Source organism: Penaeus monodon, unplaced genomic scaffold (assembly GCF_015228065.2).
Source record: "Penaeus monodon isolate SGIC_2016 unplaced genomic scaffold, NSTDA_Pmon_1 PmonScaffold_15581, whole genome shotgun sequence".
Lineage (NCBI taxonomy): Eukaryota > Metazoa > Arthropoda > Malacostraca > Decapoda > Penaeidae > Penaeus > Penaeus monodon.
This window is the reverse complement of record NW_023644799.1, coordinates 1-8,470: the sequence shown is the minus strand read 5'-3', so window position 1 is coordinate 8,470 and position 8,470 is coordinate 1. Positions and strand designations below refer to the sequence as shown.

Sequence of the window (8,470 nt, the reverse complement as noted above, 5' to 3'; positions counted from 1 at the left end):
AACGATTTAAAAAGATAAAAAAAGACTTAGTTTTATTTTCCCATAGTGATGCTATGTTTCTGGTAGGTCAGTGTCACAGTGCAGATTGCAAGTATAACGTTTGAATAGTGGGAGATATTATATAACAAGTCAAAATATCTATATTTTGTATGTGTATTAAGTATGTATGTGGTATATATTTATATATAAATATATATATATATATTATATATATGATATAGATATATATATATATATGTATATATGATATATATATATAATATCTATATATATATATATATATATATAGTAATATATATATATCATAATATATATAAATAATATATATATATATATATATATATATATATATATATATATATATATAATATATATATATATATATATATATATATATATATATATATATATATATACACACATACATACTTATATACACATACATACATATATAGATATTTGTGACTTGTTATATAATATCTCCCACTAATTCAAACGTTAATACTTGCAATCTGCACTGGTGACACTGACCTACCAGAAACATAGCATTCACTATGGTGTGAAAGTAAAACTGAAGTCTTCTTTTATCTTTTGGAGGTGAATGCATTAGTTTTAGTATTTAATAACATGGGAAATAACCCTTAAATAAATTACATAATCTTCAAAACACTGATACCTATATGCATTGTAACTTTGTGTCCAAGTATTGACAGGATCTGAAAATGCTCGAACCCAAGTCAAGAGAATTTTTTTCCTTCCTATATAATCTAATAACTGCTAACAAATCAAGGTGAAGCTATCTACAACTGAGACGTCTTCTACAAAGAGATATAGTTGCTCGCACACGGATCATTCGCACGGTTTATATCGAGGACGGTTTTCTTTTTTTTTAGCAATACGTTATCACGGCTATATTGTTGTACCCTATGGCTATATCTAAGTGTGACAGGGAGCTAGGAAGAAAACTAAAGGAGAGAGAGAGAGAGAGGGGAAAAAAAAGAAAAAAAAAAAAAAGGGGGAAAAAATAATAAAGTGGGAGATTAAGAGATAGACCTAAAGGATTACAAAATACACATCTTCATAATCTCACAGAATTATAAAGATTAAAAAAAAAAAAAAAAAAAAAAAAAAAAAAAAAATAATAATAATAAAAATCTATAGATTAAAAAGATGGAAAAAAAAAACACAAACTATTACTTCCCATAAACCCTGAAAGTTTCATTTAAGCTAAGTTCAGTCCCATTCAGAGTGAACAAGATGCCATTGCATTCTGAAATCAGAAAATTATCAACTTGCACTGGAAAACAACAACAATTGAAATGAACGAAGAGTCAATGTCTTCTACAATTAATTGAATGGGAGGGAGGGAAGTGGGGGGGGGGGAGAAGGGAGGGGGAAAACCAGCATGGCATCTATACAAGTGCTATCTGCCTACAGTTTATGCTTACACAGCCTTTCTTACCATAGTATATTCAAATAGAAAATAAAAATTCATCTGTGAGGTCCTATCCATTCTATGTATAAAATCTAAATTCTTGTTTTTTGTTTTTGTTTTGTTATTTTTTTTTTTACTTTTTTCTTTCTTTCATTCTTTATCATTACAATGCACACAGAAGTGAGGACAAAAGAAGATTAAACATTTACATATATGTATGGATATTATTATTGTGTCTTTAAAAATAATAAATAAAAAATAAAAAAAGAAAAAATTCATGTAAGACCGTCACAATATCATAATTAACTCACAACGTGCGATGATGGCTGGGGGATGCGGCCGATGACCTTTATATTATAAATTTTTTTTTTTCAAGCTCTTTTTTCCTGCTGTTCCTTTCTGACATTTCTTTCGTCTCTGTCTCCTTGTCAGCGACACGTTTCTTGAAGCGTTTCCGTATATACATAATCTATCCTTTCATTTTCTCTCCTCTTCCTTTTCAACTCTTTGCAGTGACGATGCATCTCTTCAAGCAATTTTTATCTATTTATTTTTTATTTTTGTTTTATTATTATTTTTTTTTGCAAGCATGCACTCATTTACTTCATTTTATCTAATATATTTTATTCAGTTTTTAAAAGTTTATCACAAAAAGGCATGCTTTGGGGACAACCCAAACCCAACCAGTCTCAGATTAGCAGTAGCATGAAACAGCACAGTTAAAATGCCTGTAGAATCAAGCAAACTTAAAGACCTTGGTCCATCATCGGAAAATACTGTATGCATGCTCGAATGACATACCATTCCAAAATGAAGAATCTATGAGCTTTTTGGTGTTCGTTTTCTAGTTCTTTAAAAATCCTTTTTAACATCTATATGAATTCACACATATACACACTCACAGACACACTTCATCTTTTTGATTTTTATTCTCGAGATAAAAATGAAGAAAAAAGAAGATGGGATCGAAAATGACAAAGAAAATGCAAACACCATGCTATTCATACTTCTGATATGTGTCAAAGATCTTCAATTTTGAAAGAGAGCAAAAGAAAAGAAAGAAAAATTTCACAACAAGAAAATCTTGAATTTAAAATCAGTCACTATCTGGTTTCCAGTATTTATACAAATACCTATTCAAAATGAAAAAACAATGAAAAAATAGAAAGACAAAAAATATATATATATAAATAAATAATAATAATAATAAAAAAAAATTAACACCAACAACAACAATCTGTCATCACTTTACACACTGTATAAAGTCGAGAGAAGAGATTTTCCATCAATCATTTCCTGTCCACCAGCACCAAATGTGTCTGTTACCTGTTCTATTCCTTTTTTATCCCTTCTGTTTGTGACATGTGTTGTTATCAGAGAGAGTTTTTTAAATCTAAAAGACAAAGTTCAATGTATATATATATTTTTTTCACTATATCTCTCTTGCTGGTTTGTCATTTCAAATGCTTCAAACTCTAAAAAAATGGAGTCACTGCAAGTGTGCACTTTTTTCATTCATTTTTTTCCTATCTTTCCTTTTTTTAGTTTCTCATTCATAACTAATTATCAAAGTCTTTATCATCTGTCACCTTGAGAGACACATTACGAAGACAGAAATGTTGTCCGCTTCTACTAAAAATACTGATATAAAAAAAATTATTACTAACACTCCTCAAAAAATAATAGTAATCAAGCACTGTTTATAATAATGATATTAAAAAAAATCATTATTTTATCATATCAGCCATATCACCAACTACAATACCAATCATGTCAATAATACTACTAATAATACCAATATCAAAATCAATAATAACAATATCAATAATCATGATAATAATAATGATAATAATCATAATAAAAATTATAATAATAAAATAACAAAGGCAATAATACATATTTCTAGTACTACTACAACTACTAATAAAATAACCACAATAGTAGTAACAATGATAGCACTTTCTCATCCAGCACTGCATCGCCACAAATGAATGCCAAGGTCACATGCCTCCCAAGAAATACCCCCACAGAGCCACTGTATTCGCACCATCGCATCATGACTCGTCAATCACAATAGGAGGAAAGGGGAAAAAGAAAAAAAATAATAATAATAATAAAGAAGAGAAGAAGATAAAAAAAAAGAAAAAGGAAAGCAGGTCACACTTTCTCCCTTCTATTTTTGTCTTTCTTCCTTTCTTTCCTTCTTTACCCTTCCTTACAAACAAAATCATTCAAAATAATCCTATTTTACACAATGTCCATTCTCTACTTCTTCATCTACTTCAACCAAGGTAATTTTTTGTCCACTGTCATAAAGTTTTTTTTCTGTCTTTCTTTCTTTTTGCCTCCCCTCCTTCTTTCCATCATTTTATTGTATAATTTCTCTTTCTATCCTTCACTAAAAGGCTAGAGCACTCCCGTCTCGTCCATTAATGGCAACGACGCTGTATCCATTCCATCGTCCTTCTTGTGTCCCCTCTCGTATATGTCTAAATTGCTCCCTGCAGAGGAGAGAGGTGAAAATATGGGATTTAGTGGCTGGTTTTACCTGAAATATCAGTTCTGTTGAGGGATTGGGAACGTATTAGTGTAAATCCGTTACAAGGTTTTGCTACTGGGTTAGGAATATTAGTTTAGTTCTGTTAAGAGATTTGTTATGGGATTAGGGATGTGTTTGTTTAATCTGCTAAGAGTCTTTGTTGTGGATCAGTGGCATCTCAGCTGAAGATTATTGGGGTTCCAATAATCTTATCTGATTGAAATCATACTTCAGGCAGGGAAAATCATTATCTTGGCCAGTCCTACGCACACTATCAGCAGAAATATGGGAGACAAACACAAAACTATTTCTTGCTCAGATCCCAAAAATATTTTTGTGAACAATGAGGATCTACAGTCATGAATACCTTAGAAACCTGTTAAATATTACTAAGCATTCATAACACTAATCAAACCATTCTGAAACCATCTATACATGCCTAGCTTGGGGAATGAACTGCAATGTACCAAAATGGGGGGTTTGATGACCAAAGATGGCTCACAGATTCTGGCTATGCTAAGTAGTAGAACATGGCTTGAGAGATCCTGACGTATGTTAAGTGTGTTGCTAAGTGAAGGATTAGTGTAGGATATCTTCAACATGATACTGAAGGTTTCAGTGGTTAGGAGAAATGGGTGAAGAAGGTTACCTTTGCTTTTGCTGGTTCTCTTAACTGGGTAATGTTCCTTGTGGGAGAGAACTGGATGGCTTAGTTTAATAGAAGTTTTTGATTAAGGTGTTTTCCTGGTTAGGACAATTAGTTGAGGTTTGGTTATGATGATGAGGTGATTGGTTTTTAGGTTGTGTAAAACAAAGAGTACGAGGGTCAACTGGTTAGGATAACTGTGTGGAATTCTGATAATTCTAAATGCATATACCAGATACAGAAGAAGTGCTTCTGATTTGTAAAAAATAAATGATAATCAGTGTAATATACTAAGGTAAAAAAACACAAGTTACTGGACAGGTCTCCTAAACCTTTAGATAAAAGCCAGTAATCTTTCTACAATCTAAAAAAAAATGAAGAAAAAAGTCTATATATGAATGAAACAAAAATGACGGATTGTCCCTAAGACTGGCCTTGGTGACCAAACTTGAACCAAAGTAACAAGTAAGATCTGTAAATACCACAGTACAACACCTCTTCCTCCTACTCACCCGATTGTTTACGATTTTTGACGATCTTTCTTCAGGTATGAATGCAGCCACCAGCAGTGCACAGATAACCATTAGAGCACCAAAGACAAATGGTGGGCCAGGCACCAGCTTTGGGCTACTGGTGCCATGGTGGGAGGTGCCGTTCCCAGAGGCTGAGCTATTGGGCTGAAAAGGCAAGAACACAATAATAAAACTTATATCCAAGGCATAATGCAGATGGGGGTAGAGTCTAATTCTTAATCATGAAAATATAACTTGGAATAAGCTAAACAAATTTTCAGAGAATATCCATAATAATCTAATTTTGAATAGCATGAACCTTAATTGATACTCCAATCCAAAAATAATGAACAAATTTTCAGATGTGGTGATTCTAAATATCACTTGAGACACACAAATCACAAACAACCTAATCTTTGAAGAAATGACAGACAAGAAACAAGATTTCACAAATGGTCATATGAGCTACTTACTCTCTGCTCTCCACCTTCTGTCTTCTCTATATTTAGATCCATTTGGAAGAGTAGAATATAAAGCCGAAGACTGCGGGGCCGAGACCAGAGCACAGGCCTCTCATCCCAGTAATGATCCCCTGCACGACTCCTGCAACATGTGAGAAAGGGAGGAATTAGCATGTTCACTGGAGAGCCTATGGTAGGGTTTAGTCATGGACAAGACTTGAATGTTTTGCCTACCTATGGAGACAAATCATAAAGGGGAGAATGGGGTTTTGATTAAAAAAAAAATGAAACATGTTGATGGAAGAGGAGACATGAAGATAAAAATCAAAATATCAATAAAGCTTAATAAATCAATAAAGCTGAAAAGAGATGAAGCATTAATGGGCAATTGGGGTGTTGCAAGATAAATTGAAGTGATAAAGATGAGTGGAAATTGCACACTGTTTAGAATGAATTGAAATGACTTTGTCAGGAACTTACATGTTCTGGCACAGGAAACGGAGAAATTACTAAGCTTTTGAGACAATTTTGTGGAATGATCTGATCACTGTTTTAGACAGATGATGTAGTATGGAAGGAGACAAAGAGGTAATGGAGAGATGGAATGAAAAAAAAGTGAAAAAGGACCAGAAGAATGTAAGAAAAATAAAAAAAGGAAAGAAGGGAGGATAAATAGAGTAAAAAAGAGAATGAGTGAGAAATAATTTATAAGACAGAACAACAACAGTAACAATAATATAAATAATAATAATAATAATAATAATAATAATAATAATAATAATAATAATAATAGTAATAACAATGACACATTTTACCATGTACTACCAATTGACAAAAACTTACATAGTTACATCATTGAGAAGCTTCAACCACTATAAGTCAGTCTCTCAATATACCTTGCTTATCAACATCAGAATGAGTGCTGACATAGGCACTAATGGCGGGTAGGTGATGGAAGATACAGCTGCTAGAAGACCCGCTGCCCACATCATCCACATCTTTGAGCCAAAGCCGTACCACATGAGCTGGAGCATCTCAAATACGAGGCCCACCTGCAAGTGTTAAAAGGTGTTAGACACATTAAGGAAATACAATGTCAAGGTCATTCAAGTAGTTATCAAAATATCTGGAGCACAAGGTTCTAGCAACCATATCAGCAAAAAAAAAAGCTAAAAGGCCCAGTAATCCGTACAGACACACCAAAAAAAATCTGCCAAAGATCAGATAAGAGGCTGACAAAACAAACTTCTACAACTCAGTTCTTTTTCCTCTGGGAATGCAGCATCAGCCCAAGCATAAACAAAAGTTCATCCGCCAATTCTCTCACTACATGGGAAGATGCTGGCTTCATCCACTAGGGAAAAACACCTCGGGAAAAATACTTAGTTGGTACGTGAGCAGAGGACTTCATGGAACTCTGTATGTTCTTTTTAATATTTCCTTTTGACGGGAGAGCCCTAAATTTACCACAGACACCTATTGATACCCAATCTCTTTTTTTTGCATCACAACTTTTTTTGACTAATATAAAACAAAAGGATTTGAAAAACAATGACTTACTATTTTATGAAACTATATATACACACATCTTATCTTACAATGATATGATAGAATCCACAACTCGAAAACAAAGCATACAAAAAGAACTCAAGGAAAGCAATGAGATTAGCACTTACCATAATAACATGTTTTTTTTGACAACTGCTTCATGAGCAAAATCAGCAAGGGCGGTCTGTGCGAAAAACGGAGAGGATGCCCACCACAGCAATGAATGTTGCAACATTGGTGCAGTGAAACCCATAACTGTTAAGAAAAGAATGTGCACATTGTTAGTATCACCTTAGTAGGGATTATGGGGGGGGGGGGGGGATACCCATAACATTTTGATAATTAAAATACACTTCTTCAGTTATTTGCTTTATTAAATTTCTGTTTTTCAATAATTATTCTCTTTAAAACCAACACTTCCTTGACATTTTTGCATTTCTAAAAAACTGCATCACTTTTAAAGACAGAAGCATAAAAGCTATGACAATAGTAATACCAATCAAACTCACAACAATAACTACAGCAATAATCATTAACCAAAAAAACACTTTTAAAAAATCCCGAAAAACCTACCACTATACACAATATCAGGCCCAAATAACATTAAAAAAAATCATATTTCATTCACAGGAAACCCTCAGACGTGATGCAAGACACCCACCAGGCGAGGTACACAAAGAAAAAACGAGTACTGGCCCGCTTCGGGCAGGTAAGACAGGAGCACTGTCACACTGATGAGAAGGACATTGCGATCTTTGCTCACTTTCCACAAAGCCTGCCCAAATAAAGATAGTAAGTTATTGTTAATTTTCTGTAACTGTTATCATTAAATATCATCCCTGTTTACAGTATTACAAAAATCATCAATTCTATTTATTGTTATCATTACTATAATTTTTCATAGTCATTATTATAATTATCAAATTTCCATGATCTTTATTCTTTTCATCATCACCGTTATTCTATCAAAATACATCCAGTTTCCCTGGAAATGTCTTTTTAAAAATTTTTCCTCTTGCCTCTCAATTAGAAAGAAGAAAAAAAGAAAGAAAAAAAGAGAAGAAGAAAAAAAAACATCAGAGAAAAAAAAAAGAAAAGATATAGAAAAGTGCTAAAACAAGATAACATATCCCAAGAGACAAGAGAGGAAAGAAGAGAAAAGGCAGAGGAAGAGGAAGAGGAGAAGGAGGAATAATAAGAAAAAGAAGGGGACTAAATGGATACATGAGAAAATATTCACAAAAAAATGCAATAACTGAAAGAAAGAAAGAAAGGTGGAGGGGAAAAAAAGAAAAACTCTCTGACAGAAGTAAGAGGGAAATTTCACAA

General features: G+C 32.9%; 1 long non-coding RNA gene across 1 annotated transcript; it reads right to left on the bottom strand.

Moving 5' to 3' along the window:
- Window positions 1-1,551: 1,551 nt before the first annotated feature.
- Window positions 1,552-7,288, bottom strand: LOC119569478. Its single transcript, XR_005228264.1, has 5 exons — window positions 7,270-7,288; window positions 6,490-6,645; window positions 5,606-5,735; window positions 5,133-5,297; window positions 1,552-3,936 (listed from the first exon to the last, which is right to left on the bottom strand). It is a non-coding gene; the product is annotated as an uncharacterized LOC119569478 (long non-coding RNA).
- Window positions 7,289-8,470: the final 1,182 nt, after the last annotated feature.